This window comes from Chinchilla lanigera, unplaced genomic scaffold, assembly GCF_000276665.1.
Source record: "Chinchilla lanigera isolate Chin_1 unplaced genomic scaffold, ChiLan1.0 scaffold00020, whole genome shotgun sequence".
Lineage (NCBI taxonomy): Eukaryota > Metazoa > Chordata > Mammalia > Rodentia > Chinchillidae > Chinchilla > Chinchilla lanigera.
The window spans coordinates 24,690,732-24,718,547 of NW_004955421.1; the positions used below are offsets into that span (position 1 = coordinate 24,690,732).

General features: G+C 42.8%; 2 long non-coding RNA genes across 2 annotated transcripts in view; one reads left to right on the plus strand and one right to left on the minus strand.

Annotated features, from left to right (window-relative positions):
• LOC102011553 overlaps positions 1-4,031 on the minus strand; it is a 29,064-nt gene extending 25,033 nt beyond the window's left edge. Inside the window, exon 1 of the long non-coding RNA XR_260823.2 lies at positions 3,388-4,031. This is a non-coding gene — a long non-coding RNA (uncharacterized LOC102011553). The remainder of the gene's footprint in view (positions 1-3,387) is intronic.
• Positions 158-27,290, plus strand: LOC102011776. The gene is made up of 4 exons (XR_260824.2): positions 158-1,788; positions 21,994-22,080; positions 24,492-24,603; positions 27,001-27,290. It is a non-coding gene; the product is annotated as an uncharacterized LOC102011776 (long non-coding RNA).
• The last annotated feature ends 526 nt before the right edge of the window (positions 27,291-27,816 follow it).

Consider the following 27,816-nt stretch of genomic DNA (forward strand, 5'->3'; position numbering starts at 1 on the left):
AAAGGACATCCCTCCGACGCTGTGCCTTATAAAAAGCACAGTCATCCTTAAAGGTTATAAAGTTTACAATGATGATGATTTACTATAAAGCAGTATATAGCTCTACCTATACCACCATGAAGTTGTTGACAAGCCACAAATCTCTATGAACTAACAACTTTCCATGGGTGGTCTCTTGGGTTCCCATCCTTAAGGCCACAAAGGCAGCTGCTTCCCTGAGAAACAGAGTTTTGAAAGCCAACTAGGTAGCGCTGCAACACTCTACTGGCCCCTCTGGTTACCCTTCTCGTTGTGTACCTGCCACATTCTCCAGGAGGAACATAGATGGAGAAAAATGGAACCAGGAACACTAAACTAATCATGTCTGATCTGAAAAATTGGGACTGTTTTTATACCCTATGTAACTAAGCCTTTGGGGAAATTTAAAAGTTTACCAACTAGTAAGAAGTTAGGAAACCTTAGCGATAACAAAGGGGTTCGTTTAAAAATTGGTCTTTGATTTGGGTCTTTGAGACAATAATTTTGTAGTATTTAAGCTTTTCAATGGTAAGGTGGTTTCCCCTTACTTCGATGGAGCTATACACAGCAGAATTGTATTAAAGCTTCAGCTGGTGCTCGGAATGGTTTCGCCTTGCCACATGTGAGTGAGCTTGAGGCCCCTCTCTTCGTGTTGTGCAGGAGACTTCTCTGTTTGCTCCTCTAGCGTTCAACCAGGCTTCACATGGAAAATAAAAACCATGCCTTATATTCAGGCACTGAGGCCATGCATCCTGCCTGAGCCTTTGTGCTCATGCGTATGTGATAATGACTCCTAAAAAACAGACAACTCACCTACAAATGTTTAAGGACCACCTGAAGCACAGCTCCAAGTCACAGGCAGGATGATAACGCACCAGCGTCATGGGCAATTGAGATGGGTGACTGGGCTCTCACCTGGGCTTTCCATTTGGAGGACATTTACACGTCAGAAGATTAGCGCAGTGTCTGCAAATGACATTGCCTTCTGTGGCTTAGTGCATTCATAAGCCACAGGTAATTGAACGTTCTTTTACTGAACAGGTATCTTTCTAGATTGTATTAAGCAATAATTTGTTCCGGTATTGTTTCCTCAAAGCAATTGCTTCCTGTGGCAACTGTATTGTACTGCGAGGCATTCGGAACAGAATGCAGGGGTAAGCACAATTTGGGGACACTATGGGAAAAGACCGAGAATGGAATTCAGAACACAAAGGGACAGGAAGCCATACATCATCGCACAAAGTAACATTATGACGTGGTGGCCTTAGAAGGGACCTCCACAGTGCTGTAAGCTGTAGCCAAAAATACAGCAAGAGCTTGAACTTAGAAATTGACTCCGAGCCTGCCTTGAATGGCCCCTGGACACCTTGGCCTTTGTTTATGTCAGTCTTTGTTTTGCTCGGACAGTACCAGGAACCTCACATTTTCCTATTCTGAGTATATTTCTGTATTCATTGTCCTCGCGATGCCGTTACAGCTACTAGTTGACAACTTGGCCTCATGGATAAATGATTCTCTATTGACTATCTTCCTTGTCTTTTTCTCTGCTTATTAAGTTGAATTCAATTCTATTGTTTTTCTGGCCAACTCCGTACAAAACGACCCCCTTTAGAAACTACAAGAGAACTGAATGAACTTGGTCTAGGCAACTAGGCTGACTTTGGTGGTGAGCAGGAATATTCCATAGGACAGGAGTCACACTGATTTGGTTGAGACAGAGTTCCTGGGTCCCGTCCCAGCTCTTCTGAAAGCTTGCTGTGTGACTTTTAGGTAAGTCATAACCTTTCTGTTTTTAGTTTCCTGAAAAGTGGTGATAAAGCTGCAATGCTTTTCATCCTTCTACCTCTGAGGAATTGTGTGAAGGTTAATTAATTGTCAAGACTGCTGCATATGGGGTGTGTTAAGGAAATGTCAAAAAATGGGACAAACTAGGCAAAGGAGAGAAAAAGGAGTGATTATGGAAGAAGTGCTAATTTTTCAACATCTTCAAATTTCTAGGGCAGTTGTCAGGTAAATTTCCTAAATTTAATCATGTTGAAATTATGCAGATGTCAAGTTGGTTATTTTTAGCATCATCTGCTTCCATAGGCTTTTATGAAGGAGTCTACTGGTTTAATAATTGTATTTAAGCCTCTGTCAAATAAAGCAAACTCTGGAGGGATTTTTGTCTGCAACTATGAGCTTCACTTGACCATATGATTAGGGATATATTCAGTTAATGCTCACACAAAGGAAAAAACTGTTAGTGCTTTCTCTGTGAGTCTAATTGCCTCCAGCCAGGTTAATGATAGTTGGTAGAAAATTATAGAAGTTGAAACAATAAGAACTACCACTTCTTGAGCACTTAAGATGGTCTAGGTCATTTGCATTATTTTGTGTATCCAGAAAAGTAACCCAATAACGGAAGTGATGGCTTCCGCTCCCTGACATCCCTTTCACTGTATCTGCTTGGCAGACAACTCACACCTCTGCAAGAGCTTGGCCATGGCTCGGGACAGGTGTGGTCATGGGCCCGGGAACCTGGAGCCGGTTCTTAGGGCACAACGTGTGCATGACTCGACTACATTAGAGTCAGGCTTTGATCAAGTGGGCCAACTGATAGTGGACCAAGAAACACATACTTAGGCATTTAAGGTCAACAGAAGTGACTAAAACATCAGTTGGCTTGACGGTTCCAGCGTCTCATTAATGGAAGACAGCACGGCTGGCCTGTGTAATTTAGCTTTGAGCATGTAAATATTCATTTAACTGGAGATGGACCAGAGGATCGGGAAGAGAGCATAGCATTATAAAACTACTAGAGCTGTCTCATTTTTAGACAGGTTTGGTGGAACTGGGGAGGTAGAGAAGGAAAAAGAACGTGTATGGACGTGTGTGTGCGCATGCGCACATGCGCGTGTGTGTAGTATCTTCTTTGCTTATTTACTCTGCTTCCACTTGGACAACCTGGAGGGAAGTGCAGACCAGAAGTCCATCTTCCTCCTGAGGTGTAACCGGTCTAAAGACTTCATAGGGTTCATGGTTACTAAGTCAACCAGAGCACTTCCTGGAGAATTAGAGTGGGGGATCGTCTTGTTTCCCTGCGGCGGAGATGGAGATGACCCTCGACCCCTTCTCAGTCGCAGGCTGCAAAGAGATTCACTTCTTTGACTCTTGATACCCAGAGTACATTTACCAAAAGTGAAAATAATTTTCTTTCCCAAATGCCTGGGGACAGTAAATGCGCAGAAACCGCAGCTTGCCAGAGAAATGCGACCTGCCCTATAAAATCAGCGCTGTGGGCGAATAGTAAACATAAAAGTTAGTGTATTTTGGGACACATAAGAGCAAAAACACCACGGGAGGATGTTTTCTTCCTTCTATAAATACCTGCATCTCTTCAAGGCATTCGGGAGGCCTTGCGTCCAGAGCTGGCAGTGTGGGCGGCGCGCATCTCCACCTCAAAAGTTGAAACAAAAACAACACACACCTCACGGGGAGCAGCACCTGTCCGTGTCACACGCATGTTGTGGAAAATGTCCGCGGGGGCGGCGGCCTGCGATGCTCATGTGGGAGTCGCAGCGCCTGGATCTTGAGGTGCCGGCGAGTGTAGGTAACTCAGCCAGAAAGCCACACGCGCCCCGCTATTTATAGCTTCCCGTGGTGAAAAAGTAAAACCAAAGCGCGGCTTCTACCTGCTGCTCCCAACTGAAGCTAACAGAACGGATAAGACCTCCTTCTGGTTACCTTTGTAGTCTCAACGGACACAGTGACAGAAGTGATGACTGCGCGCTCGCCTCCTCCCGCGCGCACAGGTGAGCGAGCGGCCCTCGACGCCCGGCCTCGTCCTGGCCCGGAAAGGCCCGCGGGTCCCAGGCCCGGAGACGCACAGGATGCTTTCGCCGTGCTGTGTTTTTCAGGGGAGTTTATGATGTACATTCTCTTTCAGAAGCACCCAAGTCAACAGCAAGGGAGTATGTGAAGCTTTTGCGTCTCAGAACTTCCCCCCTCCTCCCTACCGCTTCAGTGCAAGCGCGCGCACGCGTGCACACGCACACAACCATACACGTGCACGCACACACGCACATGCACACGCACGCATACACGTGCACAAGCACACGCACAGAATTGCACAATCTTCACCAAAGACCACAAACAAAACCAAACCAGTACCGGATCAGAATCGTGCCTCACAAACGAGACCCCAGGGCCGCGGAGGAGGCAGCCCACTCCCTCTGGAGTTTCCTAGCGCCCAGCCTCCGAGAATCCAGGCACCTGGGTCTGGACGCACCCCTTAGCCTCGCGGGATGCCAGGGCGGGGTTTCTCAGGGTCTCGTTGGCAGCGAGAGCTCATCCCTGCTAGTACTGCTGACAAGAGCTCATGATCTTTGCAGAAGAGTCAGGACCCTGGGTGGCAGTGGGAGGGGGAGGGCTGGGGCGCTGCGCCCCACCGCGCGGCCCCCTGCGAGCTAGCGGGTCCCCAAGCCTGGCAGCTCCCCAGGCAGCGCAGGCGGTAAGCAGGAAGCTGCGGCCAGGGCTGAGTCGCTCAAAAGCTACTGGAGCTAATAGCTTGTGGTCAAGAGGAGAGCGGCAGCATCTCGGTAGTGATGGGAACACTCGCAAGCATCGTCAAAACAGTTGCAGAAACATGCTGAGCTCTGCACTCCTCGCGGGGCCGGCTGCAGCCGCGCTTGGACTTTGCTGGAAGCGGCTGCAGCCGGCCCCGCCCCCTTGCCCGTGTCCAGCCGGGGCCGGTTTTCTCCAGCCCGGGGGGGGAGGACGGGTGGGGGAGTAGGGGGGCGCCGAGCTGGAGGAGTGGGTTGCAAGTTTTGCGTGCGACAGGCTGTGTGCAGGGGTGCAACGTGTTCCCGAGCCCCCGAGCCCCTCAGGGTTGGGCAGCTTGCTTCTCGCCCCCCATCTCCGGTAGAAAGACGGCTTTCCCTGGTGTAGAGACGTGGGGCGATAACTGTGGGCCGCTCAGCGCCTCAGAATAAGTGCGTTGGGAAGCAGGCCCCTTCCAGGAGCCGGCCAGGACGTGAGCGCGGGACCAGCACAGAGCGGGGGTGTGAGTTGTTCACCCCCACCTGACTCTTTTTCTCTTTACCCGATGAGCGTTAGAACTACTCTCCACACTTGGGGCAACAAGGAAGCACCGGCCAGGCAGTGGAGAGCAGGCACTGTGGGCGTGAGGCTGGGCTCTCACCCGGCTGACAGGGGCAGTTAGTTCTTCCTGGTCTGCAAACAGGGCGACCTGTCAGCGTGGGATAGCGGGGAGCTCACTGCCCCTCCCGGCCAAAGGCCAACCCAAGTCCAGAGCCCAGCCCTGAGCCAGAGAGAAGAGCACAGAGGCAGCGATCTTCTCCGAGGTGTACCTGAGAATCCTGGCGGGAGGGTTAAAGCCTGCTAAATACATACATCGCTTACTTTATTATTTTATCTTTTTGTCTTTTAATTGTGATAAAAATAAACTTTACCGTGTTTACCCAATTTTAAGTGTTCAGAGGCATCAAGTACACTCACGTGTTGTGCAGGGTGCTTTTAAAATAATACTTAAAGGAGCTCTGTAAAGCTGGGTGTGGTCGCACACACAATCCTAGCATTCAGGAAGCTGAGGCAGAGGATTGCTGCAAGTTCGAGGCCAGTCTGAGCCACATAGTTCAAAGTCAGCCTGGATTACATAGTGAGACCCCCGTCTCAAGAAACCAAAAAAATATATCTTTACATACATTTCCATTGTATGTTTGTTCAAGCTTAGTCTGTACTTTCGCCCCCCTTCCTGCCAAAAATTGGATCCTTTACATTTGCAGCCTGCCCCATCACCTTGCCCCCGCTAAAGTTCTGAGTGTGTCCCCAAAATGAGAGTCTTAATGAAGCCACTTGGCTTGCGTCTGGACAGGATGGCTTCGGATCTTCCTTTCTGTCAACCTCCCTGTCCTTTCAAGCGCAAGGGAATTTGTAGTCAACAACCCGGATGTGCCTTGCTCTTGGGTATCAAGGGGAGGTGAGAAGATAAAGAGAAGTCCAATCCCTGATCTTGGTGTAGAGCAAATTGGAGCTCAGAACAGCACACCTCTCCCTCGCACTCCTGCTCTGACCTTGATCACAGATCAGAGGACTGACTGGCAGGAGTCGCTGCACCCGCAGCTCCAGCCCTGCTTTTCCACAGGGGCTGGGAGTGGGGTGAGGGTGTGCCTGGCTCCATCCTGACGCGGAGGGAGGAAGATGAGAGGTTAGAGAACCAGAGAGACCTTACCTCTTTCTTTTTTCTTCTTTGTCTTTTTTGGAGACAAGGTCTCACTATGTAGTTTAGGCTGGTCTTGAATTCACTTTGTAGCCCAGAGTGTCCTCGAACTCACACTGATCCTCCTGCCTCAGCCTCCCCACGGCTGGGATTACAGCATGCACCACCACACCTTGCAACACATCTTTTTTGAAAAAGGGATGAAGACGGAAAAATTTGAGAGTGTATGAAGTTGAATTTTTGTATTAAGATTTCTTTTCTTTTCTTTTTTTTTTAGTACCAGAAATCAAACTCACGATCTCACGCTTGCCAGGCAGGCGCTATTCCACTGAGCTATATTCCCAGTCTCTTTATTAAGATTTCTAAACGTAGCTTATATTGCTTAGATCTTCCAAACCTAAGAAGGCCTTAGGGACCTGCTCATCCAAACACCTTCAATTTGTTAAAAAAAAAAAAAGTGAGGTTGCTGAGGCTCACAGAGGCCGCATGAGCTTGGAAGAGACAGAGCCAAGCTGACTGCTGCTGCCAGGCAGTCTTCACTCACCTGCTTAGTGGAGCTCTACTGAGCACCTACTACAAGGCAACCTCAGTTCCAGGCCCAGTTTACCCACTGGTGGAGAAAGAGGCAAAGACTCCCTGCTCTTACTTAGCTTATGGTGTGCGGGAGCCCAAGCACCTTGAGTGTATTAACACATTTCACTTCTCGACCCCTGGGATGTTCTCATCCACATTTTGGAGGAGGCTGAAGCACAGGAAGGAAGTTGCAAAACTTACATTCGCATTTAACAGCCGGACTCAGGGGCGCATACTCTGTGATGAGGGTGGCTCATACACAATGGCTTGTTTACTCCTATGGCTTGTTTGACATTGTTTGACATTGTATGACAATATGGCTTGTTTACTCCTATGGCTCTATGCTAATGCCACCTGCTCAAAACTGAGTCCAAAAACCTCACATTATGTCCTATCACTTCATTCACCTTGCAAGAGACAGTTGACTGGGATCAGGACAGATACTTTCTGAGAGTTACTTCTTGTTAGAAATCTACTTCCTGCAGTCCGTATCTCTCACCAGGCAGGTGGAGTCTAGCTTTCAGTTGTATCACTGGAGTTTTACAAAGCACTTTCATACCCTTTCCTTGAGTTCCAACACAGTCCTTTACCTCTGCTTCACAGAGGTACATACCAGGCTCAGAAAAGTCAGGTGACTGCCCCAGTGTCGCTCAGCAAAGCTGGGACCCAGCCCAGGCCTTCGAAGCTTATTTCCTGCCAGTGACAGAAGCTCACTTAATTCAGAGAGAAGTAAATTGGCCCTTCCTGGATAACAGCAGATATTATGTACTTGTGCGGGACTGTCAGATGTTTGATTGGAGAAGAACAGTAGATTGCTATCTTCTACCTCAGTGAAGAACCTGATCCAGAGCTTTGCCTTACTTTCATTTCAAAAGCAAGTATCCATCTGAGAAGACAGGGAATCTCTAACTATAATAGTAATCTAGATTAGCGCATCTTTCTCGGAGAAAGTCTGTCTGATTTTTTCCCCCCTCACCCCATCAGAAGTAAGAGTTTTAGAGAAAAGACTTTAAAAAAAAAAAGAGAAGACTTCGTGTGGCTGTCAGTATGCTTTCTCACATTAAGCAAATTTATAGGAAAACTGTGGTAGAAAGTGATGGAATTTGGTCCCATGGGGAAACGTGCGGATGCTGGGGCATGGGCAGCCTCAGGGCTTCCTGGAAACGTGTTCGTGAGCTTCAGCGCAGCCCTGTTGTGACCTTTCCCTTGTCCTTCCCTCCTCCTGCCTTTATCGCTTTCCTTCCGAATGTTTTCCCACTAAGTAGGGCCATCTCAGACATAAACAGAAAGCATTTGACACCGTTCCCCCATTCAAAGTAAGAACAGCCTTATTAAGTCTCAGAGAGTATACATTTTAATATATAAAATATATTAACACAATATAATATTTTAATATATATTCTTGTAAGTATCTTACTGAATGGGAAAACAGCGAGAAATTTGAAGCTTTTTGGCTACTAAGATATTTCTATCTAGGCACATGATAAATAGGGAAAGGGAGTCACAAACTTTTCACTCTAAAATTAGATCACAGACTGTTTTGGGCAGCAGGTGTCTACTTATGACTTCAGTCCAGCAGTGGAAAAGGGACAAAGGCACTGTCCTGGTTGGGGCTGGGGGCGGGCTCTCTAGGGCATGTTCCAGGGTTGACTTTCAGTTACACTGCATGTGTAGGAAGGGTCCACCTGCGACCTCATGGCGGAAGCACATATCTCCTTGAGAACTATCTAGAACCCTTCAGAACAGCGAGGGCTGCGGCCTTTGGCAGGACTGAGCAAACCTCTCCTTGAGGGATAAGGCCTGGGCTTGCTTTCCGCAACCCCCAAAGTAAACTGGGTGGCGTTCTTCAAGCAGAAATGCCTCCATGGGTCCCCTCAAGCAGTGTCGTTCTTTTACTTATCAAAGCTATCACCAGTATCAGTAATGTACTTTTTAAAAATTGTGGCAGGAGAGCAGATCTCATGTTATGTGTTTTTTAAACAAACTTTTCAGTGGACACTACTGCACTGTTCACAGTGATCCTGTGTCGGATCCCAACCCTACTATGCATTCGCCTTGCCTCCCTGAAACTCTGTACCCATGAAGCAGCAGCTCGCCTGCTTCCTTCCCACTTCCCCAGCAAGCGCCACTCTATCGTTTGCTTCTGTGGGTTTGACTGCCTCAAATACCTCACAGAAAACAGTCTGGAGGTTCTCTTAAATCGATCAACCGATTAATCAATCAATCAACCAACTAAATCATCTAGAAACCCCACTTCTGGTCATTTACACTACACAAGTAATTTAATGTCTACGTTGTCAACAGTGTTCTCCACAACGCTGTTCACTTTTAGTGGCTTTGGCGTGACCTTTGGTAGGGCCAATGGGTCCCTTTGCAGGAGGTACAGTTTCACAGTTTGGTCTCTGAGAAGTGAAACTCTGTTCAAATCATTTTATTCGGGCTTCCCTTAATGGAAAGGGAAAGTTCTGTTTTAATGTGAACCCATTTAAATCCAACAAACCAGAGGATGGGAAGTGATGACAGAGGGACTGTGGCACAGGTTCTTACCAACGATAAAAACTAGAAATTAAACTTCGTGACTATATGACATTTTCAGTATCACTCAATCATTCTTTCAGTAGACTTCCTATGGGTTTATAAGAGAGCAGCTAAGATGATATAGATGTGCTTAAAAATCATACTCAACTGGCCTGTTTTAGGAGTGAATGATCCGAGGCTCCAACAATCCATGTTATGACTAGGTATAAAAATATGTATAAAAAGGCAGATACTCTCCCCTCCTCTTTTTCTGAAGGGGACAAGGTGTAAGTTCCATTTGTATTGTAAGTTCCGTTTCTAAGACCAAAAAAGAAGGTATTCTGTTTTCCTTCCACAAAGCAACTTCCACAGACAAAATGGAGTATGTGCCCCAGTCTATAAACACCTGAGCTGGGCCAATCCTACTGACGTTCACCGTGTTTCCATTTTTGCTTCTTCTTGTTGTGTCAGGAAGACAGACTTGACTTTTGCTGGTGCTTTCCATTTGTGATTTTCTCTTTAATTTCCTTAGAGTCATTTTCAGAATCATAAATTACTCTTCGACCCTTTCATGTTCATCTGCCACTCCCTGTTTAGAACATAAGGCTTCTCAGCAGTGCCCTGCAGCTTCTAGCCTGTGCTTTAGTTCCCATCTGCCGCGACCTAGCTGTGTGGCTTTGGACAAATGACTCCATCTCTCTGGGTCTCTTGATTTCTCATCTCTGAACTATGGGTGTTAGGTTGCAAAGGACATACCTCAGTTCCTGGGAAATCTAAAAGTGATTATGTTTACTAGGACTGGTGGGTGATTTGCACCGACTACCAAAGACGCAGGCATCACAGGATTTTACTTCAGCAACGGGAACTCACGGGTAAGTTTGTGAGAAGAAAGCTTAGGGAGAGGGTGAGGTTGATGCCTTTCTTGAGAGAAAAATTTAATGTTAAGTTTCACTGTCTCAGAAGGTATTCTAAGGCCAATATATAACACAAGTATTCTCCATTTTATTTTCTACAATTGTGTAAAAGTAGAAATCAGCCTTGTTGAAATCTAGGTGTGTCTATGTAAAAATGAAATTTGAAACTGAAGTCTCTCAGACAGAACTAGAGAGCAGCTAAAAGTTTTCTCCTTAATTAAGAAGGTGCTCACAAATATGGCATGTTAGAGCCATCCACCTGCGTCATTTCTGCGCCTCGAAGCTGCTACCATTGCTTTAGATGGTAAGAATGGGGAGTCCAGGTGGTTGTTAGTGTGTGAATGTGTGTGTGTGTGTGCATGCATGCATGTGTGTGTGTTCTACTTCTACCAATGTAACCTCATCTGGTTTCCTTTAAACACCACAGAAGGTTTATGATTCATCTTTAGTTGGAGGGAAGGGAGAAAATAGAAGTCGTAGAGGGAGAATGATGACAATTCATTTTCATCCTTCAGTTTAGTTTATTAAAATATCATATCAGTTGTTTATTACTTTGTGAAAGCGACTGTACACTCATATATTGGGCAGAATGAGGTTAGTATTTGGGAAATGATGGTGTAAAACACAGTTCTTAGACATCTCCACTTAAAAGTAGATACTGTCAAGGAATAGACTGAAGTTTAATTAATTCTTCAGTCGTAAACGGAGCAAGTCAGAAAGTGATCCATTAAAATAGAAATGTGGATAACTTCTGCGTGCAGCAGTTTTGACATTTCTCTGGGATCAGTAGATGAGACTGATTTTGTACATACTTCACTGCTCTTTTCAAAGGAGAAGCACACGGCAGAGTTGAGGCTCTGGCTCTGCTCTCAGGCAGTAACCTTCTGTTTCTTGTGAAGTGGATGTAACATTTAATATTGTGAGAAATTGTATATTTCTGTATTTACTCAAAATAGTTATAACCCCCTCTCCTTTTAATAGGGAAGGTAGATTGGATAAAAATCCACAGACTAGAACTCTAGCACTTTGACTTTTGCTGATCAATATGTTTGTGACCTTGCTCTGCACTATTGCAGTCAATAATTGGTACCTCTATAAATTAATGTCACTGACTTCAGATGAGCTGTTGTAGGACTGTCATCCCATTCTCTTTCGTGGGTCAGCTGGTTCTTCCACTTTTCACAATGACATCGTCAAATGTCCACCACACTTAAAATCTTTGGTCTTCTTTCTTCTGCCCCATTCCATCCTGCTTCTTCTATTTCAGCTAATGATCTTGGCTCTTATATTATAAATCAAATAAAAATTATCAGATGGGAACATCTTCAAGTTCCTGGTATCCAAACTTGAAAAACAATTTTGTCTATGCTTAATAGTCTTCCTTTCCTCTGTTAAAGTGAAAGAGGTATCTATTCTCTCAGCTAAAACCAGTCTCCATCTTGCCTTGTATCCCCTCCCCTGCCACCTTTTTGGGAAACATTATTGATGATCCTTTTATAAAAAATTTGTTCTCTCTCTCTCTCCTCTCTCTCTCTGTCTCTCATCTTTCTAAGGCCTAAAGTTATATTCACTTCCCTCAAGCTTTCAAAATTTTTCTCTTGAATCTCTTTCCTCCGTTTCTCTCCTCTCCCTGCTATTTCCTTTAAAAGGTTACACTCCTTTTTCTTAGTTCCTTCTCACTCCACAAAATCTTGTTGCTTCATTGAGTCAGTTTTCCTTAAGGTTACCACACACCTCTATGTTGCTAAAACCAATGGTCATTTTTAGCAGGAGTCATCTCCACCTGGATATTTCAAAGGCACTTGAACCCAACATGCCCAAATTTGAACCCAGAATCTTTTCCTCTGAGTCTGACACTCTTTTGCCCAAATCCACTTAGCATAAGTGTATTTATGTTATTAATTCTTCTGTCTTGCTTACCCTTTTGTTTCACCTTCCGTGTATCTCTTGGATCCATCCACTCCTTCGTGGTTCATAGTGTTCTGATTATTTTGTCATCTCTATCATAGACAGTTGCACTATCTCCTTGACTGGGCTTCATACGCTCTCATCAGTGGAATCGAATCAATCTTTCTGAAATATGCGTTTCAGCTTGGTATTTTCTTGCTTAAAGCACCACGGCTCTCATGGTTCTTGGGCTATAGGCACATACTTTTGCCTCTGCCTGAGACGCTCTTTTCCCTTTATGCTTTTTAAAATTGATTCTTTTAGGCAACCACTTCACGTGATCTAGCTGAGCCTTTCCGAACTCCCCAAACCCAAGTTGGTAACGGCTGCTCTTATCACTGTGGTGAAGTCACATTCGCGTGATTGCTGGATTTATCTAGACAGACATTATTTCCTGAGAGGTAGTTCATATGTCTTTGACTCATCAGTAGATCTCCCGTGAAAGAATAAGTTCACAAATAATGGATTTCTTGAAAGCTGTGCGCTTCTCAGGGTAAAGACAGAAGAAAGAGAACAGAAACATCAGCTTAGGTCTGTTTTGTAAATGTGGAAAAATTCTCCTCCTGTAGTAGAGATAACTAGCTACCCATCACAAAGTTATGCTTCTCTTTGGTAGGTGGGAATGACTGCTGAGAGGCCCTGCCTTCCCAGCTCCTCTGCATCGAGGCCTGGGTGTGTGATCATTGTAGCAATGAGATACAGTGTCTCAACAAAAGTTAAACAATCTGGCCCTCCACTGACTTACTTTTATAAATAAAGTTTTATTGAGACACATTATGCTCTTTTTTACACAACATCTAGGGTTGAAGCTGCACTGCAAAAGCAGAGTTGGGTACTATAGTTGCAACAGATCCTGTGATCCTCAGTGACTACATATTTACTATTTTGTCCTTAGGCAGTTTGCCAATACTTGGTACACTGTGTTAAACAATTGTAAATTTGGTGTTTAATTATTACGGCAAAGAACATTATCCTAATTAATGTACCTCAGTATGTGCATTATGTCTCTTTGTGGCCTTTCATCAGCAGATGCTGTCCTTCACCAGGTATTTCTTGAACATCTTTGGTATTGAGGACACCTAGGTGAATGAGATATGGTTCCTGCTCTCAAGAAGCTTATGGTTTTCCTAGGAAGATAGATGAGGAAAAGAGATAAATAAATTGGGAATTAAAATACTGATATAATGGCGGCAAGTGCTGAGGACAAATGACACAGTAGTAGAGGTAGTTATTCCAGATTGGGAATGGTATGGGCTACAGAACAAGTGGTGAAGTAGCAGACCCTGAAGTGGGAATTAGTGTGCAGAAGTTTATCATGGAGTACCCAATGCTGGTAGTAGAATGGAAGCAAGTAGGAAGAGGCAGGGGAGAAGTTGAGCAGTGACAAAGTCCTTAGCCAAACCCACAGGGAGCTCTGCCTGATGAGCCCTGTAGAGTTGGGGCAAAGGATTTGAATTTCTTGTATCAACCAAGCCATCAGCTGCCACCTGCTTCTAGGAAGGAGGGATATAACCCTGTGTGAGGAGCGAGTCCTTGGCTTAGTGCTGTTCCTGAAGAGAAATTTGTCAACAGGACTCTCAGAAGCTCGGGAGTAAGGTCTTCCATGTCAAAGGGGCATCTGGATGTGTATACAAGTCAACAGAGAAAGGGCCTGTGACACATCCTTGCGGGGAGTAATGACTAAGGTTAAATCTAAACTTCAAGCAGAAACTTTTTACCTTGTCTGAGGAGGGTGCAGGAATGGATGATGGAAAGTGCCTAAGGTAGAGGGAATGGTATTTTCGAATACCATGAGAGAACACGAGGAGATCAGAAGCAGAAATTCCATCCTACTGACCAATCTGTCTTTCCATGAGGGTGCGTTCTACCTCGGCCAGATAGAGAGAGACAAGGAATTTACCAACAGGCATGACTCCAGTTGATTAGCAATTGCAGAACACCTACATTCCAAGGGCTCCAGGTCATAACTAAAATTATCTTACATTTTAAAAACCAAATACCCTCTACCTAGGTGCCGTTCAGCTAGGCCTGCAGCCTGGGAGCAGCTTCACAAGACCTGTATTAGGAATGTGATAGCTTCCTCTCACACAGTTTGAGTTAATTACCTCAAGACAATGGCTCCTCATCCAAGTCATGATTCCTCTATACCACAGAATTCTCCATTCTGCTCAGAAACCTGTCTGCTTCTTGCCAAGCAACTTTGATTGACTGGTGCAGATGTGAGTGAAATAGTCAAATCCTCTATCCCAGTGGAAAACAGCCATTATATGATTTATGAACACAAACATGGGGCGTATTTAAATGGTTAAGCAGGGTAACTGGTGGAATGATGGGGTTACAGTTCAAAACAACTAAACATTGTTCAAAAACCTAAGATAGATGAGTTGAGTAGCTTCTAGAGCAGAAATATTTTGCAAAATGTGTTTGTTGTAAATATCCTGAAAGACTGTCTCTATATTTTAAATTCCACTTTTTAAGCTCTGTTGCTCTTAAGTATATTGGTTATCAGATTCCTTGAATGGATAAATTGTGACTTTATCACTAAACTTCTGGCCAGCCTCTCCTACCTTTTCATTTAGTTACTGTATTGATTCTATTGTATCATACAGCATTGTACCCTATGATAGTCAATTTAGGCCAAGCTTGGAACTTAGAGATCATATATGTGTTAGTGTGTTTTATGAGCAGAATATTTAACATTATAATAAACATATAGATAAGTATATTTTTATAATGTTGATTAGATGATGTTTGTTTGTATAGTAACCTAAATTAAGTATAAAGCACAGAAATAAAAACAGCCTTCTTTTAACCATTGACTTGACTTGAGGATAGAGTATTGCAGATTTAAGTCTGCCTGTGTGACCTTACTACCTCTTTTAAGGGAAGACATGATGTAGGTATCCTAACTAAAGGTCAAGATATTCCTAAGTGTTTTCCTAAATCACATAAAGAGAGCCAGAATTAGGATAAAAGTTCTATTTCCAACTTTGTTCATTAAATAGTTCATTAAAACTATTTCTCACTTTGTTTACAGTTTCCCACTTTGTTCATTAAAAAAAGTGACAAATGCTGATGTCTCTAGTATTTTTGATATCACAATTCTTAGAAGCTGAAACATGATTTGGAGGCTGAAGAATACAAATTCATCTAGTCTTCCAATGCTATAGAACTAGAAAATATTGCTCCAGAAGATCCCCAGGGAACACTGTTTCACAAATTCCTTCAAAAGCTATTAGGACCTAATAATTCTTCTATAACTACCTCCTTTATTCCACATTATTTTCTTCTATAGACTTATGGTTATTTCCTTGAATTTCTTTCCTTTCTCAAGGAGGAATTTTGTTTTTTCTTTGTCTTTTTGAGACAGGGTCTCGCTATGCAGTTCAGGCAGGACTTGAGCTCACTTTGTAGGCCAGGCTGGTCTCAAACTCATAGCAGTCCTCCTGCCTCAGCTTCCTGAGTGCTGGGATTACAGGCGTGTGCCACCACGCTCGGCTTCAAGGAGGAGCATTCACCATTCTCTACATTACATTTCCCTCTTATAATCACTTCTGAGCTTATTCAGTGTCACTTAGTTCCATAAGATAATATTTTGGCCCCACTATGTTATTGAGTTTCTTCTTCAGACTAACGATAGTCTCAGTCTACCATAAATGTCATTGGTGATATTATTCTCTAAGTTTATGCACTATTTTTGTCACTCTTTTTTGGATATTCTCTAGTATTTCTACATTTCTCATAAGTTAAGAAAAAGAATCCCTCCTATGTTACTGAGAACTCACATCTTTCCTACTCCAGACCTAGAAAGGATCTAGTGACAACCTCATGTAGTAAACTAGCCATTTTTTCTATACTCTGTCTAGGTAATTAGACCAGTGATCAATGTTCCTTTCTAGTTTTCTTTTCTGAGTTGTATTCTTGAACAACTCACCCCATCTTCTCTTCTTTTGAAAATTGATTTTTTCTTTTTCTTTTTCTTTTTTTTTTTTTTTTAAGTTTCTTTCCAGTACTGGGAATCGAACTCACAATCTTGCGCTCGCCAGGCAAGCACTGTGCCACTGAGCTAAATCCCCAGCCCCTCTTTTGAAAATTGAGTAGCCATTTAATTGAGGCTAATGAAGTCATTCAAAAGGAAGTTGATTATTCCAATAACTATAATCATACATTGCTTTATAGAAAAAGGGTAAAGTACTCTTGCCAGCTAAGATTCTGTGAGCACACCTACCTTTGTAAATATAGTATACTGTGAAGTTGTGTTGACAACAAACCCCATGTAAACCAACGGCCCTGATCACTTTTCAAAAAATCTTAGATTTAGTGGGGGAAAGTCTGCAAAAATTTACCCCTCTAAGAGTCTACCACTCCTCTTCATAATGATGTCTGGTTGTACTATGTAGGTCCAACCCCAGCTAGTGTCTAGCTGGTTACACAAGGTGCTAGTCCTGCACTGAATCAAATCCTTCTGCTTTAAATACCAATTTCTTATAGCAACACTGGAATCAACCAAATTGTTCCAACCCCCACTCCCCTTTTAATAATAAAAAAAGCACTATTAGGAGCATTTGGTGCTTTGGTTACTTTGCTTACATTGCTTCCTGCGTATCTAGACAGACTTTCAAATCTCCTCCACCCCCTGCTGACTGGCACCACAATAGGTTTTATTGTCAAGGGTGCCGGGGTGTCAGACTACTAAGCCAGAGCTGGAGCCCCTGGGGATCTGCTTCTGAGGACAGGGGTGTTCTTAAATCCAGTCACCTCCCTCCCTGCCCACCCCAGACTTTGAAAAGCAGGCACTGTGCAGACCTAATCAAGCAGATCATTAGGCAAGTGTCAAACCTGGTGTGAAAGAGCTGAAGGTCATTGCACTTGGTAAGATGGGACACCTCCTTTTAATGGTCCTGGCATCCCCAAACAAAAATATAAATCGGATCTAAAGTTCAGTGACTTTTTCAGGTACAGTGGCAAGCATTTAGCTGCAAATGTGCTGAGAGGGATATAAAGAGGAACTAGAAATGGATATGTATGAAAAGAACGTGTTCTGTTGGAGAAGACTCTAGGGAAATAACGAAGGGTGACTCAGGTTTATCTCATTTGAAGGCGAGTGTTTTTCTAGATAAGATGGTAGAGTTTAAGTTTCCATCAGTGTACTGGGACAAACCAGCAGGTTGTGTTTGTAAAATGTATGGCCTACAGGGTGGAGAATCGATGGAGGTACAGAATCTAGGAAGGCTTTGTCTAAGACGTGAAATCTGAATGAGCCTTGGAGGGCGTGTAGATTTGGAATAGGAAGGCACAGGGCTGTGGCAGGAGGTAACCAGGACCTTCCTGGTCCTAATGTGAAATGGCATGGGCTCAGACATCACGGGGCACTTGCAGGACAAGGACAGCAAGCACTTCATTGTAGCCTGAAAGCAGAATCCGTGTCTGGAGAGGTCAGAGACTGAAGTTTGCTTGTGGCTGAGCTGCTCTTGATTTGGTGAGGTTTTGCGGGGAGAACGCAATGATCTGTGCTTGACTTCGGAAAGACCAAGATCATCGAGTTTCTGGCACACAGACTGAGTAACTTTTGTAACGACAACCCCCAAAGTTTCAAAAACTAGGCAGATGAAATTTTTCCTTCCAGGTTTGGACGTTAGAGACGGCTCTCAGGGTGGGGTGGATGAGGCTTGGCTCTCAACTATGGGTGCCAAACTGACAGGGTCAGAGCAGCCTTCTGGTCCTGCAAAGGTCGGGCCAGACTGCGCCTCTGTTCTTACCTCTGAGGGCAGGTCTTATGCCGAGGCTACCGTCAGCTCTTCCTTTCAAGGTTACAGAATTTGCCTGAGCTCTTTCCAACCTTTCTTAGTAGAGCCTTAACTCTGGTTTTGAACTTTAATCCTGGTGTAGCTATGTCTATTGTTTATGATGTTTAAGAGTTTATCTTTGGGCTCAGGCTCTGCCCTCCTAAGCACTGAGAGTCGCTGCTCACTTCCAGACACGCGTCTTTCTCCCAGGCTCCAGTTCATGCTTCTGTGTTTTCTTCTTGGTACAGAGCTCTGATCTTGGACAAGGACCATCAACCACCTGCAGTGCATATCCCTTTAGAGAGGAATTGGAGGTTTTCTCCCATAACTCCTTTCACTGATACATTATTCATGTTAACTTTAATTTGTTCTACATCCATGAAAATGCTTACTTTGACTTTTAGCACAGGGCCGATCGGCATCTTATAATGGGCGTGCCATACACACACAAGAAATTTTAAGAGACTTACTTATGAAATTGTGAATAATACCGTAATCTTCTAGGAAGCAGTTAAGGGTAATATTCACTTCCTAAGTTTATGAGTGAGAAAACTGACAAGTCACTTTACCCCGTACATACTTTAGTCAAAGTGAAAAGTACTTTGAAGAAAAGATTACAAATTCTAGGCATGAATCTTCAGTGCTTTTGTTACCTCCTCTGGAAACTCAAGAATTTGGCCTTTACCTTAGAGATGGGTGATTCAAATCCTGACTTTGTGTAAATATAATCTCTTGCTGCAAGCTTTGTGCATTGACTGTTTTATTCTTTGGGGATTTTCCTCAGTGTTTCCATTTATGCTATATATCTGTTCCTCCTCCTTTGACCTCTGCACTGAGAAGAAGTAAAACATCCTGCATTAGCATGACTTGCTAACCTGACAGGTAGTATTTAGCCATTGATTTATGGTTTCTAACCTACATTAGTTTCCATCCCTCGCCACGCATCATGGAGACCCTGTGTGCTCCGAAGATGCTCGATGTTTTTAATGGATGTGAACTTAACCATTAATGTAACATCGCTGGTTTAATGCAGATACTTCTGTTAAATGACAATATAATTACTAGTCATCGGCAAACCTCAAAAAGGTTGGGAGGTTCGGTTCAGTTAAACACCCGAAAGCTCAGATCCTTATCTGAAGTTTACCCCTTTGAGTTTGGCAAGTCCAGGCTGGAAAACTCTCCAGATCTGTCTAACATGAGATTTCTGTCAGCAATTCCCTTGTTCTCTTTCTGAATTTCAGAACCTCTAGTTTTCAACCTTCGTTTCTTGAGTACCGTACCTATCGTGCCACATTCAAAGACACAATGGTCCCCACCAAATTTAGCTCAAGGAAGTGGAAGACAAGGTGGAGAAAACAACTGGAGAAAAATTTTATGTTGGAAGAGAAATGCTCCTTTCTTGTAGTGTTAGAAATTGTTTTGCCTCCCTCTCTTTCCCAGATTCTTGTTGAAAATGTTTTCTGCTACAGTTTTTTAACCATTTCCTCCTGACATCACAGCGGGGCAGGAGGGCACTGCTGAAGATGACTCAGAGTTATCTTATTTGAAAACAAGTGTCTTTTGTTTTCCTAGAAAAAAGTATTAATGCTTCAACTTCTTTCAGTGTACTGGGACAAGCCAGCCAGCTATGTACTTCAAAAAATAATTAAAATACTGTCAACACTGAGTGTTTTATGTTTAGTTTAGGAGGTAGGTGGCATCAGTGGTGGTTTTTCCAGTTGTATGTTCCTCTAAGTAATTTTTTTTTTTGTCTTGCTTTTGTTGTCTGTTCCACGAGATGGTTTTGAAAGGAGAAAGAACCTTCGGTACATGTGTGCATCTCCCTCCGGCTTGGAGAAGTGATATGGTCAGCTGTACCATGTGATGATTTTTGAGCTCCTGAAGGAAAGGAAGACTATGACATAGTGTAGCACTTGGTTCTCCAAGTGACACTATCGCACATTGAAATGCACGTATGGTGCTTGTAAGGAGACTCAAAGATTCTTAAAGATTCATTTAGAAAGTTTGGCTTCATGCTAGAGAAATTTTAGCTGATATGGAGTTCCAGTGATGATATTGCCAAGTCTTACTGTCCAGCTTCAGCTTGGGGAAAATGTACATTGCTTTTGTTTTGAGCAAGATTTTTGAAGTCTTTTCTAAAAGATGTACAGATCATGATTTTAAAAAGTAATAGAGTGCTACTAAAACCCAAACAGTGCTACGAACTTAGAGTCCAGTGGTATAATTTTGACCTTAATAGAAAAATTTGGAGGAGAACCTTAGACAAACACAGATGGTTGATTCCCTAATGTGGCATCTTGACACAAAGTTATGATTCTTACATAAGTGCTATGTCTTGTTCCTTCCAATTTATTGATTTATTTCTGGTAGTTTGGGCACTGTTGTATTTCTACAGCTTTTGTAAGGCTGGAATATACTGGCCTCTGTCTCTCCTTGGGGATGGCTGATTCCTTCCTTGCAGACCGTGCATGTAATACCAACTAGAGAGTTTGCCTTTTACCTGGCTGTGTCCAAAATTCATAAAGTTATTGCAGATAACCTTAATTGGGTGTGCATTTCGACAAGCACTGCACACACAAATTCCAGAGGCTTGCCTTACATAATGCACTAGATGCACAAAATCATTACTAACCAGAAGATGAACAGCAGACTCCTTCAGAACTCACTACCACGTTAGTTAGTGGGAATTCTCACCACCAAAGACAGGGCGAGGCCGTGGCCACAGCCCATCAGAAGTGGCTGACTCTATCACCATCTTTAAGCCTTGTTCTCTTGTGTTGGTAAAAAACGAGGGCAAGGTGAGCCTGGCTTCTCCTCTGGTCGAGCATCTTTGTTTTCCGTGGCAGGCTTTAAAAGGGTATTCAGTAATGCAACCAAGGAGGGCTTTTCCATCATTTAAAAAGGGCTCATTATACTCTGCAAATTGGTGAAGTGCAAACAACACTGAGAGGGTCTGGGTTCCCACATAAATTAGCTCAGTTTGTGCAAGATGAAAAATGCTTTGGCCCTAACTGCCAGCACTACAAACACAGCCCAGCTTGGAAAAAAACAAGGTGTGCCCGCTGCACCTCTTACATCACTAGCAATCATAAAGATGCTGTAATTAAAACGTAGCTGACAATTTGCTTAATGATGTGCGAGGCAGAGGAGAATCCAAGCAGGGACCCCATGCGTGGTTCACCGCGGTCTCTCGCCAGTCCAGTGGCAGCAGCCCCAGCTGGGCCCTGCGGACTCTTCTGCACTTGAGAAAAGGGTGACTCACCCAGAGACGGAGGGAGGGGAGTGAAGCCAAGCCGCTGCCTTTAAATCAGCAAGACCATTTTCACCATAATGAGTTTGTGTGAGTAAGAAGGTGCTTAGGGTGTTTGGGAACCATTCATTTATAATTAGCCAGGTAGAATTTAAGAAAATTAAACGATCCTCCACAATATAACTTGGACCAATTAACAACTTTAATTAGTTCACCATAATAATATGAGGTACGATTTCTAATTTAGTCTTCTTACTTCAGAATTACTATCATTATATAAGAAAAGACTCCTTTTTTCAAGTTGGTGGGACATGAAGGTTCAATTGGACCTGACACAAGGCAGCCAGTCCAGATCTCGGGATAAGCTCCCTAGTCCAGGTTGTGCCGCAGATTCCTCTCCGACCCTTGAGCAACCACTTGACCCCATCACTTCCTGATCTGCAAAATTAGGAGTTCAGCTGCCACTTCAGAATGATTTAGATTTGATTCCTGACATGCACTCTACTTTTGCAAAATTTGGAAACACTCTAGGTACTTCCAGGATTAATAACAAACCAGACCTCTGTCTTATGAGGGAAACGTTTAAAAGTTACAATCAGTGTTGAATTATACAAAGAGACAGACAGTAGACAAATCTTAGAATCTGACATCACTCATCTCCCCTCTGAAATTTCTAAATGATTTCATTGTATTCATTTATCAAAACAAATCGCTTTTGAGTCAAAACTAGAGGAGTGCTTGTTTAATTTCATTGTGTGGCCCTTTTAGGGACATTCACTGGACATCAAAAGCTCATGAATGTGGAAAATGCTTTCTTGGAGGTGTTTTTGGCGATATGACACATCTGCTTGAACTGTGAGTTTCCAATGAAAAGCATGTGGGGTTGACTATAACGCCAATCCAGTTAACCAGATCTTGGGATAAGCTCCCTAATTACTCCCTCGTTACTTCTAGAAAAGCAGGTCTACAATAAGTGGGGAAGTAATACAGCGTTTTGTTCAACTCAAGAATGGGGTTTATATCTGCTGAGATTCAAAGCTTATGTGTGAATGTTAAACAGTTTCAAAAATTGGTTTATATGACCATTGTTGGAACTTTCTTTCATTATCTGCCAATACTGATAAATGCTACATATAGAGTAAACTATATCAACTTTGAGAAGAACAGCAATGGCTTATATTTTAATAGTTTTAAAAGGAATACATTGTTTTACTTTAATTCAATTGAATTATTATTTTTCCCACAGGGTTTTGTAACTTTTTTATCTGTTTATGTTTGTCTTGGTACTTTTAGCCTTTTATTTACAATATTATGGCAAATAACTTACTTATTGAAATGTGATCAGTAGAACAAATATCCCAGATTATGATTTCTGATGATACTGGTCATAGAAAGGACAGAAAAAGAAATGGATATATTTTGGAGTCAAAAAATTCTGAATTTAAATCCTGCTTCTGCAATTTATTGGCAGAATGACTTTGTTAGTTATTTAATCTCTCTGAGCTTTAATTTTCTCATCAACAAAGCAGGAATACTAAAGGCCCTCTCTCCTAATCGTTGTGTGAATTAAATAACATCGGAGGATGGTGACATGACTGATTCAGAAGGTACCATGTAACTGGCATTGACCGTATCATAACGTACTATGTACAACTTGGCGGTGTTTCTTATTCAGCTTTGTGTACCAACGCTTAGCTTCTTTCCTAGTGCATAATAAGCATTAAAAAAGTTTAGTGCATGATTAAACAAAATGATGCTTTTAAGAAACAGATCTTAACCATTTTGCCCTTTCACATGCATCGTCTCATGTACCAGAAAGATACTAGAAATGTAGAGAAATGTCCAACATTTGATGACAAATGAGTAAATATAACTTAAAGATATTGGCAGGTTTTCCAAAATAAGACTCGTGATTCTGAAAGTTAACTGAGCCCATTTATTTCTTAGTAGAGATTTTTCACATTTAACACACTTCTTCATACAGATTCATTGAAATAATCAATAAAAATTATCTAAGGATTTATCTTAATAAAGTTAAGATAATTCATCAGACTGACTTATCGGCACTTACAAGGCACAAACAGCCAGTTAAACAATGGCTTGTAAGTGTAGTTCAATTTCTCAATACTGCCCTCAAATATGCCGTGCCAAAGATGTGTAACCACTAGCCAGTAGCCAATAGTGCTAAAGAAAAAGAAAGCAGCATGTTTTCAGTAAACTTTTATGGATTTAGTGGTTCATCCTTTTATTCAGACACCCCTCAACAGTTTTCTGGGTTATGCATCAATGCATCAACCATGTAAGTCAAGAAGAGAAGCACAGTCTTGTTTGAGAATATTTTCGTGGTCCGTACTTTTGCGGTATGGTCAGGAACTAGGATGATACACTAAAATTTATCTGCAGAGAAATGTTAGTACTCACTCAGGTAGCTCTTGACAAATGTGGAGGGAATCATGAGTTCTCTTGTTTCTATGAGCAGCAACATGGTGATAGCGAGGGCTGCGGAGCGGAGACAGCGAGGGGGCTGGGGAAACAGTGGAGCGGAAACGGAGGCTAAAAGACCCATGTAAGAACTTCTCTGCCCCAGAAGCGCTATTCTTGACCAGTTCTTCCCACTCCACCAAAAATTATAATCTGGAACACTCAAAACTTTTAAGCATTTCAATACTATTTAGTTGGTTCTTAAGAAAAACTTTATGAGAATAGGGCTGAATCTGTAGCTGGAGGGTAAAAAGTACACGCCTAGCATGTGTGAGGGAGACCCCAGTACGACCCCCAACAAATAAACAAAAGCTCAGGGGCTGGGGATTTAGCTCAGCCGCACAGCGCCTGTCTGGCAAGCGCAAGGTCATGAGTTCGATTCCTGGTACCGGAAGAAAAAAAAAACAAAAGCAAAACAAAAGCTCAGAAAAGCAGATAAACAAATAAACCATTTTAAGAAAGTGGAGAGGGGCAGACGGACTATTATCCAGATTTCACATGGAGGGAAGTTAGACACAGTACATGTTTGTGACTCATCTGTGCGGCGTGTCCCAGGAGGAGTGTGGAGGGGCAATCACTGACCTAAGAGGCAGGTGAGACATTCTCAGAAAGTGGCACTACTGCTAGAATCTTCATTGTTTGACTGGGAGATCTTCATCCAGTAACCACTTGAGCACTTTTATTCTCCCCCTGCCTTATAGTCCAGCAGTCCACTTAGTCAGTCATTTGATTTCCCAGCTGCATTACTAAAAATAAATGGATGAAAAGAAAACTTTTCTTGGCAGGATGCTTGACATTTTGTCTTCTCGAAGGCTTTCTGATGTGCTTACTGAGAAATGGCGTCGGCAGGGTGGACCTCCGGAAAGCCTCTCTCCTTGGGGCCACCCCTTTCCGCAGGTACCTGACACTGAATTTAAGTAGAGGATCATAGGAGAAGCACAAGCCACGGCTTAGTAGGGCATGAAAAGGGCACGGGGAGGTGTACGTTTCTGTTATGGCTGTGGAAAGAAGAGTGCCTTGAGAGATTCATAGTAACCTATTATCTTTAGCTTTTATTATAGAGTTTACAAATGCAAGCATATATTGGGTTTGGATTTTAGACTTTGTGAGGAATTCATTGATAAAGTAAAGGACCCTAGAAATACAATACATGGGATTTTACCTTGTTATTCTTTTAAAGAAGGAAAGTCAGATTTAAATATCTAGGATCAATTTCTATTCAGCTATTAACTAACCACTGGCAGAATCTTCTGTCTCCATCCCTTTCTGCCTAAAGCTTCCCTCAGTTCCTTCTTTTTCCTCTCCCTCTCTCCTGCCATGCCTCCCCTGCCCTCCCTCTCTCACTTACCCCTTGCTTTTCTTCCTTCTCTCTTTCCTCGTGTCTCCTTCCTAATCTTGACCTTTTCTGTACAACTCTTCATTCAGATTTCTCCTGTACTGTGTACCTGCGGTGGGTCAGGAACCATTCTAGTCTCAAATCTGCTCTGAATCGTCTCTCTCAAGTCATCCTTCCATCGGTGTCTCACGAGCCCACTGAACTCTACTTTTCGGTGCTTTCACTTATTCCAACTAAATGTGTTTCTCTCTGGCACCCACTCCTCTCCCCTGGCAAAATACGACGCTCAGGTTTCAGAGGAGAGCGATGACCTGCGTTGGCTGGTATTTGCCTAGGCACAAGGGGCAAAATATTTTTCACATTTGGAAAAATCAGTAAGGAGTTGTACTTGACAAGTAGAGAAACTTTCACACTAACACCTACTCACTCATTGTTTTGTGCTGAGTTTCTCAAAAGTAGGAAACGTTCTTTTAGGAACCTCACACCATCTTCCTCCATCCTCTGCTTTCTTCAGAGGATGCTCAGGGCAGTCTTGGCAGGACTCGTTTCTACTTTTCTGTTGGGGGCTGGTGAGGTCATAGACCAGGAAGACGAACTTCTGAGGCACCTCCTTAGAAATATTAACTAGCTCCTTCAGTGAGAAGCATCACCCAGAGGACAGCATGAATGAGTCAGAGTGAAAACATGGCTTTGGAGGCAAATAAGTGATGGGGTTAAAGCCCTCAGGTTGTCTCAGAGCAAAAGGAATATAGGTAACACGCCACCCACAGTGTTCCTCAGAGTGTAGGCACTAGGATAAGGCACTTGGGCTCCCTTTACTGGACAGTTCCCCACTTAAAAATTATGGGTTGATGCATCAGTTCTTGGGTTTGCTTTCTGAGCACCTCTAAATTTAAATGTAAAACACTGCTTGGGAAAATGCATGCAGAAGGCAGAGCATCTTTTTCTTGGGCTGTGTTCTAGGTGAGTGGAAACAGATGACTGTTGTGAGGTAAGTGATAAATTAAACTTCTCATTTGTCTGTTTCACCTGGATATCGAGTGTGGAGGCTGAGATCTAAGGATAAAGGTCGGCTTTTCCTCTAGAGTTTTCCATGAGTGGTCTACCAAAAAGCCAAGACGAGGGCTGGGAGCATGGCTCAGCAGTACAGCACATGCTTAGCATCTGCCAGGCCCTAGCTTTAATCCCCAGCACTCCTCATGGCCCCTAGCCCCGAAAGCCAAGCAGAAATGCAAGTCACTGATTGTGGAATGCCGACATGGATGAGAACTCTGCATGCTTAAAAGGTAGGGAAAGTTTGCTATTGAGAACAGAGCTTTGACCACAGATTTAAAGAAATAAGATTTTAATTCTCACAGTCTCATTGGATAAGGAAAATTAAAGGATAAAATAAGCTGTATACATGTTTACAAGTGCCATAGTCAAATATAATATTCTATACACAAATTGATTCAAAAAACGGTAAGATCTCAATAGGTAAGTGGGCAAATGATATGAATTTAAAAGTTGTGAAATTAGTCTACAGACATGAAGACCTTAATGAGAAATACAAATTGGGAAAAGAATACAATACTTTTTCTTGTAAGGTCAATTCAAATCATTTACCCTAATGATGCTGAATCTGTTCCTTATTTATTCAAGAAGAAAATATATTTTTGTAATGACAGATAGTATTGAGCCTATATCTGGGTCCTGAGAGATAGCCAGGGGAAAAGTATTCTTTTGTTCTCCAGTTGTTAGAATAGGTATACTTAACTGCAGTGATTTAACTCTGTGTGTGTGTGTGTGTGTGTGTGTGTGTGTGTGTGTGATGGGGCTTGAACCCAGGGTTTTGTGCATGCTGAGCTTGTTCTGTACCACTGAGCTACACTGTTAGGTTGTATGTGTTTTAAAGTCCAAAGTAAGATTAGTAGCCTCTTCCCTCCTTAAAAGTTACTATTTGCTTTGTTTCTTTCTAGTGCCAGTCTCAAGGAAACATTTCTGAGTGACTCACATGTGACTTCTGGTTTTCATCCATGGTTGAACATGAGCTTCTCTTACTTCTTGTTGGATATAAGCTGATTGATTTCACCTGTGAAGTCATAACTAAATATCCCTTGTTGGATTCCGTGTAAGCAAGCTTTAACTCTCCTATCCAGTAGCGTCAGTGTGTCTTGGGGCTAAACAGCTGAGCCCTTGACACTTTATGTCCCTGACCATGCCCCTTATTTTCTATTCCAGGTTCTTGCCTAAAAAATAAAAAAAATACTTCTTCATATAGCAGTGTATTACTGATCAACCCATCCAATGGATCAACTGCAAGGAGCTACAAAAAAATGTGTTTCAAAGGGTTTATTTTTATTTTTTATTTTTTATTTTTTTTGGTTTTTCTCCGGTACCGGGAACCGAACTCATGACCTTGCGCTTGCCAGGCAGGCGCTTTGCCGCTGAGCTAAATCCCCAGCCCCTCAAAGGGTTTATTAATAAGAGACTAAGGGATAAAGAAGTTCACTCCAGGGCTCTTAATCCAGCACCTTTCATAAGCACTAAGTTTATTGAAGCTAAATAACAATAGCATGTGACAGATTATATTTGTATGGGAAATCACAGAGAAAACAGCAAAGACACTGTAAATTGAATTTTTTTTCAGATAATGAAAGGTTCTACTGTATAGCCAAGCTACAGTCTATTACAACAAGTCATTGATTACTGCTCCAGCCACCCTCATTTCTAATTCCATTGGTGAAATAAATGACAGCCTTTGAGTTTGTCACTTTCTTGATATGCAGCAATAA